Source organism: Sinocyclocheilus rhinocerous, unplaced genomic scaffold (assembly GCF_001515625.1).
Source record: "Sinocyclocheilus rhinocerous isolate Xijiao unplaced genomic scaffold, SAMN03320098_v1.1 scaffold509, whole genome shotgun sequence".
Lineage (NCBI taxonomy): Eukaryota > Metazoa > Chordata > Actinopteri > Cypriniformes > Cyprinidae > Sinocyclocheilus > Sinocyclocheilus rhinocerous.
The window spans coordinates 821,444-831,442 of NW_015652428.1; positions in this window are offsets into that span (position 1 = coordinate 821,444).

Sequence of the window (9,999 nt, forward strand, 5' to 3'; positions counted from 1 at the left end):
CAGTGTTGGGTCCGAGTCCACCTTGTCGAGTCCTAGTTTTTAATCAATTGAGTTTAAGTGGGAGACGTTTATTAATGTCTTTTTATATTCATTTTATGTTGTTACTTTTTTTTATTTTATATTACACAACATGGATTCGTCTGTACTCTGAAAAATTTCTGCGTCCAAAATATCAGAGTCCGAGTCCACCTGAATCCACCCGAGTCCATCCAAGTCCAAGTTCATTCACATTTGCAGTCCGAGTCCGAGTCCAGAGTCCAAGTACCCCAACTCTGAGAGCTAGTCACAAACCGCCCTGCTGAAAAAAACAATCACAGAAAATTCTAATGGTTTCCACTACAAACACTATTACAAACCATCAACTTTTAACCATTAAACTCATTAAAAATGGTGATTTGGAACAAATTCCAGTAGGATTTAGTGGTTGTCGGTTGGGGGGAGTGAATAACCAGCGCTCTCTTCCACCTTCAATAACACGACTGATGTGAGACCCTTGAGCAAGGCACCAAACCCCCAACTGCTCCCTGGGTGCTGCAGCATTGGCTGCCCACTGCTCCGGGTGTGTGTTCACTACTGTGTGTGTGCACTTGGATGGGTTAAATGCAGAGCACAAATTCTGAGTATGGGTCGCCGCACGTCACTTTTACAAATTTTGTGATGGTGTCTATTGTTTTTTTCAGCAGGGTGATTTGTTTACTTCCGTCCCTCTTGTTTAATTAGCGCTAATCTCGGGAGACCAGCCCGTCACAATGTTATTTCAGCTGATTATGAATATAAATTAAATCACTGCATAATCAATGACGTCTAAATCTAATCAATCCACACTCCAAATGGATGCACACAGCCAGCCCAGATGTACGGCATCTTCATCAGTCCCAACATCATTATTGAATCGCATCCGTCTGCCATCGATAGCGATGCGCAATGACAACGAGCTGATCCGATTACGACTGCGATTACGACTGCAAAAGAAGAGTCAATGCTTCAAAATATGATTCTGTTTGTTCGTTTTTTTAAAAACTGTTGTAGTTTTTTAAAGACTTAACCTGCGTCCGAAACTGCATATTGTCTAGTACTATATTTGGTTTGAAAATTACTTTGTGACCGTTATAAAAGTACGTTCTATCCACCTTATTTTTCAACGAAGTAAGATGTTTTCTGTGAATGTGCGAGACTTCTGGTTCATTAGCCGCTGTAGGGAAATAATGAGAAGAATCACAACATGCAGTAAACTGTAAAACTGTGTGTTCATAATTAAAATAATACATTAAAATAATATGGGAAAACAATTTGCAATATCAAGCAGTGAAACAAGCTGTTTTGTACAGCTAAAAATAGCTGGAAGTGGATGACACCGGAAACCACCAGACCCTTAACATTTACAAATGGCCGTGTCCGCTCTTACGGGAAAAATAAGGTGGATACAGTACAGCATGAATAAAATTGAAAGGCTTCATTACCGTTCAAAATCCTCTCCCGTGGCCTCATGGGATAGCTAGTTCTGCGTTTTTTAAAACTTGGTATTTTAAAAACATGACATTCAAGCGCAAGGTGCTGCAAAGACCGTCTAGTGCATGTAAAAGAACAATGGAAAAGCAGCGTAGTAGAATACAAAAGTGTTCCGTTGACCTTCAAGCTTAGCTTTTTTTAAAAGAAATCATACGTTCTCATGTGAAGTAAAGCGTACAACTTCAAACAATGGAAAAGCAGCGCAGTTGAATGCAAAAACTTTCTGTGTGAACAGCCCTGTTTGGACCTTCAAGCTTAGTGGGTTTTTTTCAATTGCACGTTTTTTTATGAATCAAAATGTACAAATTCATACAAAATCGCAAACTTGTAAACTAGCTACTTACATTTTCTCATGAGATTGGGTTGAGAATTACACTTAACTTTAGATTTGTCTTTTTAAGCTTCTAATATATATTTGGAAAAATTAGTAGCCTATAATTGGTGGAATAATTTGCAATAAAAGTTGAACAAATACTTAGCTTTCAGACTTAACCACAGACTGAAATTTTAGACTTAGATTTAGATGCATCAAACTTGTATTGTGCAAACTAAAGCTCAAGGTCCCATTTAATGTTGTTCAGTGAATTTTCCCCGAGCAAAATAGCAAAATTCAGTCATTTCAATAGCATTTTCCCACGCAGATTTCGCAACAGTTTCAAGTTAAACAGAAATCTACTTGGTTTGAAAGTGACTTCTAGGTGAGTTGTATTTCATACATTGCTTCACAATTTTGCCAAAATTTCGCTAATGTGACTGCTTCTTAATGCTGTAGTCAATTAATGGCTTACAGTACTTTTAAGCTAAGATTAAAGGTCTTTGCACACAGCATCTGAAATTTTCACATGTTAAAAAATAAATACGACCTCACATTGTGTCAATCACGTTTACACACTGCCTCCGAAACTTTCGTCCATCATAAAAAAATTCAGACCAGGTTCTGCGTTTTCCCATCCATAGCAAGAATTTTGAAAGGAAGGATGACGAATATGAAAAAAAAAAAAATTTCTGACTCAGTGTGCAAGGACCTTAACTCTTTAGACCCAACATTAGACTTGCCTCTAGACTAGCTTTATACTTGAAACACTTTAAATGCTTCAAACATGTTTTTTGTTAAATTACAATTGCTGACTGAATGATGTTGTAGCCAATCAATAAATGAATCAGTCAACACAAACACTGCTTTTTAGACTTCGCTTAACTAACTTTTAAACCCCTGTATTTTCACAGTAATTTCATGCCAGTTTTTCTAGTCTGGGCGACTCTTCCAGCAGCTGTAGGACCCAACAGCCACTAGGGCTATTAATAAAGCTCAAACTCTCGAGGGGGAAGGAAACAGAATGAAGGAAAGACGAAAAAGGGAAGATGTGGGAAGGCATGGAATGAAGTTCAGAATCCCTAATATTGTATCCCTGTGTGTGTGTGTGTGTATGTGTGTTTGGTTATCAGAGGGCTGTTAGTGATGGGGCACTCGGAGTGAGGCTCCTTTATGGGAAAACTGAGGGTGGGCGGCGTATTAAGGGATCCAACCAAGCGTGCTAAGGGACTGTAGGACCAGCCACTAGGGCTATTAATAAAGCTCAAACTCTCGAGGGGGAAGGAAACAGAATGAAGGAAAGACAAAAAAGGGAAGATGTGGGAAGGCATGGAATGAAGTTCAGAATCCCTAATATTGTATCCCTGTGTGTGTGTGTGTGTTTGGTTATCAGAGGGCTGTTAGTGATGGGGCACTCGGAGTGAGGCTCCTTTATGGGAAAACTGAGGGTGGGCGGCGTATTAAGGGATCCAACCAAGCGTGCTAAGGGAATGGAAATGGGATTTCGCTGAATTGGAGCTAGCAAAAGCACACCCATAGGGAGGAGACTCCCACCCCGCTCACTCAGATCCGGAGCCTGTAATTTACTAATGAGCTGCCCGCGCAGTTCGAGCGAGAACCCGCAGAACTGTGTGATAGTGCATTGCATTTCAATGAATCATGATGCAAAAATGTTGATGTCTTTCCTGAGAATCTAAGTCATGGTTTGTGGGATGCGTTGGACAATACATGCCTTGTAGCCACGCACCAGCACTGAAGGACATTGGAGATGTGACGTGTATCGTGGCTCTGAAGTCATCTATAGATAGTTCCCATCAGCTGCACGGCTCTAGACAGAGGAAAAATGGCTTATGCCTCTAAATGGTCATTTCCTGGAGGCCTCACTGAGAGGCATTTGTGGAAAAACAGCGGAGAGGCAACTTTTCTTTCTTTTTTCTGAAGAGGACATAAAGGAGAGAGTCGAAAAAGTAAGGTAGAAAGAGAGGGGCTGTGAGTAATGATGGTGAAAGCATTAGGGACAGAAACAAACCTACAAAAGAACAGATGATTAAGTCACACAGAAAGACGGATTCACAGGTGCATTCTGACTCATAATAACCAATAGCTGGAATATAATTATTAATATATATTATTAATATATATATGGAATATATCATTCAAACTTTACATACAAAATATAGAAAAATAAATATAAATGAATAAATAAAACAATTGCATTGATACACAGCTATTATCAAACCTTTAGATATAAAATATGAATATAAAAAAACAAAACTATATAATACATTTAATATAAATAACTATTGTATTGGCATATAGCTATTATACCTTAATAAATAAATAAATATTGTATTGTAATATAACTTGTTAAACATTTATATATTAAATAAACAAACAAACAAACAAACCATTATACTGTATATAAATATTATTTTACCTTTATTAAATAAATAAATAACTATTGTATTGTCATATAACTTGTTAAATAAATAGTTTTGCTATGTAACTATTAATAAATCTGTATGTGAAATGTATATAAACAATCTAAAATAAATAAATAAAAATAAAGTAATACATTAAGTAAGACCTGTCCTGGACACAGTAAGCAGTGGCAGTTATGCAAATATTGTGAATATTATCATACAAATATGTGTGTGTGTGTGTGTGTGTGTATATAAAATATGAAGACAACAGTGATTCTAACGTTCTACAGACCAGTCTTATAATCAGAGAGGGCCAATAAAAAGGTGTTTTCCCCCCAAACTATGAAATAGTGAAACGGGAAACAATCAAGGGATGTAAGTCTGGTCATTAATGTTTGCGGAAGAGATTTTTATCATTTATTTGTCTCTTTTTCCTGCATAACACTTTAAAAAGGGTCTGTGCAAACAACCAGAATGGAAAACAGCCACGCAGCTGAAATCCACACTGTTAATCAAAGAAAGAGGTGAAAACAGAGAGAAGCAACAGTGCATCAGGTACAAGGGAATTCTTTAGAAGAATGTAATGGAAAACCCAGGATCAGAACGTCTGTATCCAAGACGGAATTCCCTTGTTTATGCCTCCTCTGATTCTGAAGTGAGAAGAAAAGAGAAGTCATGATAATTTCACTATACAAACCAGGGATATGGAAGCTTGGAAGTGGCACAAGTGACTTCAGATAGAAAGTGAATAGAATTATACTTTGCGTGTGTGTTCTTGTGTTCATCTGGATTTCGAGTGAATGTGCCTGTATAATCAACCATATCAACGGTGGAAATCATTCAGACAAACAAACAGTAAAGAAACAGAGGGGCGTGGTCAGTGAAGCAGATATGTAAACATGCCATAATTAAAGCGTCTCATTGGTCATTAAAATTCAATTCGCTCTTAGGACAACGGAAAGCGCTAATGACCAGATGTTGAGGGTGGAAAAACAAAAGATGCTGTTTCTTATAATGGTATAGAGAAGAGGACAATAGTCAGAGTCACATATGGCAGTGCAGGCTTATTATAATTAACTAAAACTGAAACGAAAATCAAAACCATAAAAAATTTCACTACTTGAAATATATATATATATATATACTAAAAATAACAAAAACAAAACTACTAAAAATAGCTAAATTGAAAATGAAACCAGAAAATATAAAAATAAAAACTGATTATTACTAATATTATCTGAATAACACTGATATGATGATGAAAATTTACTGATAATCAAATAAATAGATCATTATTTACTTCAAGACGATTTTTTAATGAATTGATGAAAAAACTAGGACCATCTCAAATTTAAAATATCTTTTAATTTTCAAAATTGATCAAATAAAATAAAATAAAAGGTTGTCAGTTGAGAAGACTGAAATAATTTTGGTACTATGAGGGTAGACAGCTTTTTTGCATCAGATAACAAAGATCAAGGCATAGTTCCGTGCATTACTGCTTCCTGTAGCAGACGTGACTGAATCACTTCTCCTAGCCATTTTTCACTGACTTTTAACCAACTGCTGGTTTCCTTTAAGTTAAAACATAACATCTGTAAAGTAAAACTCATTTTGAGTAAAAGTAAACTTAACCCTAGGGTTCACTTGAATTTGATTAGCTGTCCATAAACGAAAGATACCATAAATTTAGTTTAATACACTCTTCTGCAAGGTGTCCAGGCCTTGTTGATTCAACAAACAGAATAACCCATTGTTGTGGTTAAATCTATGTGCATCCATTGCTATTTAGGCTAAGTCAAACAATACAAACAATAAACACACAATCCAATAAACAGTTATTCATTACATTGAAGATCAATTTCATGGTTTCTCAGCCAGTAGCCTCTTTAAAAAGGGCATCAATCATAAACTAATAGAACATTTTAGAATTGAAATAGGATTTTATGGAATAGTTAACCCTTTCTGTGTTATCAGTCATCAGTTTGAGATGGACACCGTCTTGTCGAGATGTGTCCGAAAGTGTTCATAACAAACACAGAGGAGTTTAATCCGGAGACATGCAGGTTTTGTGCGTGTCTATGGTTTGGAACGACATGAGAGTGAATAAATAATGATTTCTGGGTGAACTTTAAGTATATAATACGCTACAACATGCCATATGAACTTTAATCATATAATGTGAAGATATCATATAAAAACTGAAATGATATAGAAGGTCCTGTATGTAATTGTTTGTGTGTGCCATTTCCATTGCTTCTTATCCGCTGTCGGCTGCAGACATCAGCACATCAGTGATGTGTGTGTTTATGTTTGGGAAAGGCAGGGTTAGGGGTCAGGATCCCAGACCACAATGTGCTGCTGTTACAGTAACATTGCAGTCGTTTCCAGACACAGAGATCAAAGGTCACACTGTGCTTTTACACATATAAGTGGGCCAATCTGTCATTAAAACATTAATGCATTTCACACAAACACCACCAGGGCTGGGCGATATACCGGTAGACAAGATTAACCGATAGAATTTTGTCAGCAGGTAGAGATTTTGGACTGTCGTCACTATCACGGTTACAGGCTCACATGACGTTGCTGTGCCAAGTGGTCACAAAAACGTATAATTTGCATGCATCTTCAGCTGAGAAAGAAAACATGTGTAACAGTATATTATATCGGGGCGGCTCTTAAAGTGACAGCAGTCTAATATTCCTGCTGTCTTTCGTTCATGTTAATCAAACAACAAAAGAGAGAAAATCTCTCACTGCTCTTGACTAAATCACTTTTATAACTTTAATAAGAAGAAATATATTTAATTTACACAGTGAAGAAAATGCAGTGTTTTTATACATTTGATTACTTTCTACAGTGTATGTAGCATTGCTTATTTATTTGTTCTACTGTAGTTTTTTTTTTGTCTTATTGCTTGTAATAGTTAGTTTCTTATTCTTATTTAATCACTGACTCTTTACTTGTCTTCGACGAGCTTGAGTTTTTTTTATTTTAATTTTTACATTTAGGCTAGTATTCGTTTTTTTGTGATATTGACACTGGTGACAAGAATTATGAAATTTCTATGGTATCAAACATTTTGATATCATAAAGACCTTATTTAAAGCAAAAATAACTATATCGTGATATGTACTGTAACCGTGAAATAAAATTACTCATATCATGATATGAGATTTTGGTCATATCGCCTAGTCCTAAAAACCACTATATAGAGAGAGAGTGTGTTCAGTTGGCTTTTGACTTTCCTGTTCAGACCTCAAAGAAGAGGATGTTGTTTAAAGTGAGTTTGACTGATAGCATAGCAACAAATTTCAGACTTCCTTTCTCTCTCTTATTAGTTGTCTAAGGCATGTATCAAATACATTTATGAAACAAATACAAACCAGGCGAAAATAAATTCCTTATATTGAATCAAAGTCCCTTTATTAAGACAAGTCATGTCACTCGGCGGCCATCTTTGAAACGCCTCTCGGGCATGCAAGTGCAACTCCTTTCTCTTTGAATGGGGAAACATCAAATTCTCCAAAACTGTTCACTAAGCTTGCGATTAAATTTCATATTTGAAATCACCAAAGAAATCTAATATCAACTGTGTCATAAATGTTGTTTAGTTTGCTCAAATAGCGTTATAGAAAGCTTATTATTCAGGCTAGATCAGCCAGTGCGCATGCGCAGTTCTGAGCGCACGTCTCAGAGCGCTGACTGTTTCTATAGCAACCGGGCCACTTCTAACGGCAGCTGCAGTGACGCGCTGACTTTACCGATTAGCGATTGGCTCCTTCATTCCGAAGTCAGGGCTTCCTGCGATTGAGCGGCCATATTGAGCGTTGCATTTTTCCCCATTCAAAACTATACGAGTGACACGTCTTGGGTATTCTATAGTCTTTGATTGAATGCAGGACCCAAGTCAAACTTAAGAAACTAAAACATCATAGAGATTTTGAGGTGGGCATTTATTGCAGGTAAGCAGCCATTCAGAACACCCTAGCAACCACTGAGAACACCTTAGCGAACATAATGATGTAGCAAACACTAAGCTAGCCTAAGCAACTACATTGCAACCCCTAGAACTTCTCAGCAACCACCTAGCAACTCCATATCAACCAATCAAAACACTCTAGCATTGTAGCAAAGAGTATCACACAGGCAAACACTACTCACATCTTCGGAAAGAAAGATACAAATCTAGTTGTTAAGTTATTTTTTGTAAATGTCTGCAGGAACACTGTGAGTGAAGCTCAAAGTAACAGGAAACCTTGCTTTGCTTTAGCCAGCTAACAATGTCAGTGAGACACACTGCGATGTTTATTTACAATGTACTTTAATTTCCTTTGAACAGATTGTCCCGAATTCAGGAAACTCAGTCATTTAGGACTTCTCATTCTCTGACAGCACCACACAAACAAACAAACAAACATATGCAACTCAGAGAATGAGCGTAAACAAGAACAAAACACTGTGAAATTGAACAAAATTCTTTTAAACACAACAGCCAACGATTGTCAACTTCTGCTGAACAGCTGCGTTTAAACAATGCGTTGCGTAAGTGGAAGTGACATTCCTAGGATGGTCTGAAGATAACGTCTGACAGTAGCAGCCGCTCTTATCTTAGTGCTACAACCAGCCGAGACAGAGACGTTCCAAAATGACACTGTGATACTATCTACATCCACATGGATACAGTTTATGGAGGGTTTATGGACCACAGGTGGTCCTTTTGAAGGAAAAGTACATGCCGTGTATAATAATCAGTGCTGTGTAACACTCATCATCTGTGGCTTTTTTCTCTGTACGATTCTGGAATGACTCACTGTAATGAGTCACTGTGAAGAGGGATTAAGAGACTGTTGTCCGGTATGGGTTAATGATTTAGGGTCATGATGGAGGAGATCATATCGAAACTAGCTAGTGAGACAATAGCCACATACATACTTAAACTCCCAAACCCAAGTCATAGCAATGTTTGGAGTCTCATGGCTGTTAGCTAGAAATAAGGATGCTAACAGTTCAACAAGAGAGTAATAGATATTTTTGGCCAAGTTAGCATTAGCGTCTAGCAACTGTTAGCAGCTAAAAATGTTAAAGGTTGCTGGATGATAATACATCTCTTGTTGCTAACTTTAGTTTGGTCAAACAATATCTAACACCAACAACATCTATGTTGTTTATAGATGCTAGACAACTTTTCAAATTTTAAGGTTTATTACTCACACATTTAAATGCAGTTGTCACTCCAAAACTTTGTAGTGTGTACGTAACCTACATGAGCTATTTGTTCAATTTGGTTATGTTCACATTACACAGATTTAAAGGGATAGTTCACCCAAAAATGAAAATTCTGTCATTAATTACTCATCATGTCGTTCCAAAACTGTAAGACATTCATTCATCTTCGGAACACAAATTAAGATACTTTAGATGATATCCAAGAGCTTTCTGACCCTGCATAGACAGCAATGCAACTGACACATTCAAGACCCAAAAAGGTAGTAAGGACATGGTTAAAATAGAACGCTGGCTCCGGTGCCAGCAGCATCACACACATGCGTTGTGATACTCTCGTGCGCGCATGTCGAAGACTGACACAGAAAAGAAGAAATTGTTGAATAAAGTTGTTATTTTTGTTTTCTTTGACCACAAAATGTATTCTTGTAGCTTCATAACATTACGGTTGAACTACTGCTGTCATATGGACTATTTTATCGATGTCCTTACTAACTTTCTGGGCCTTAAACTAGGTAGTTGTGT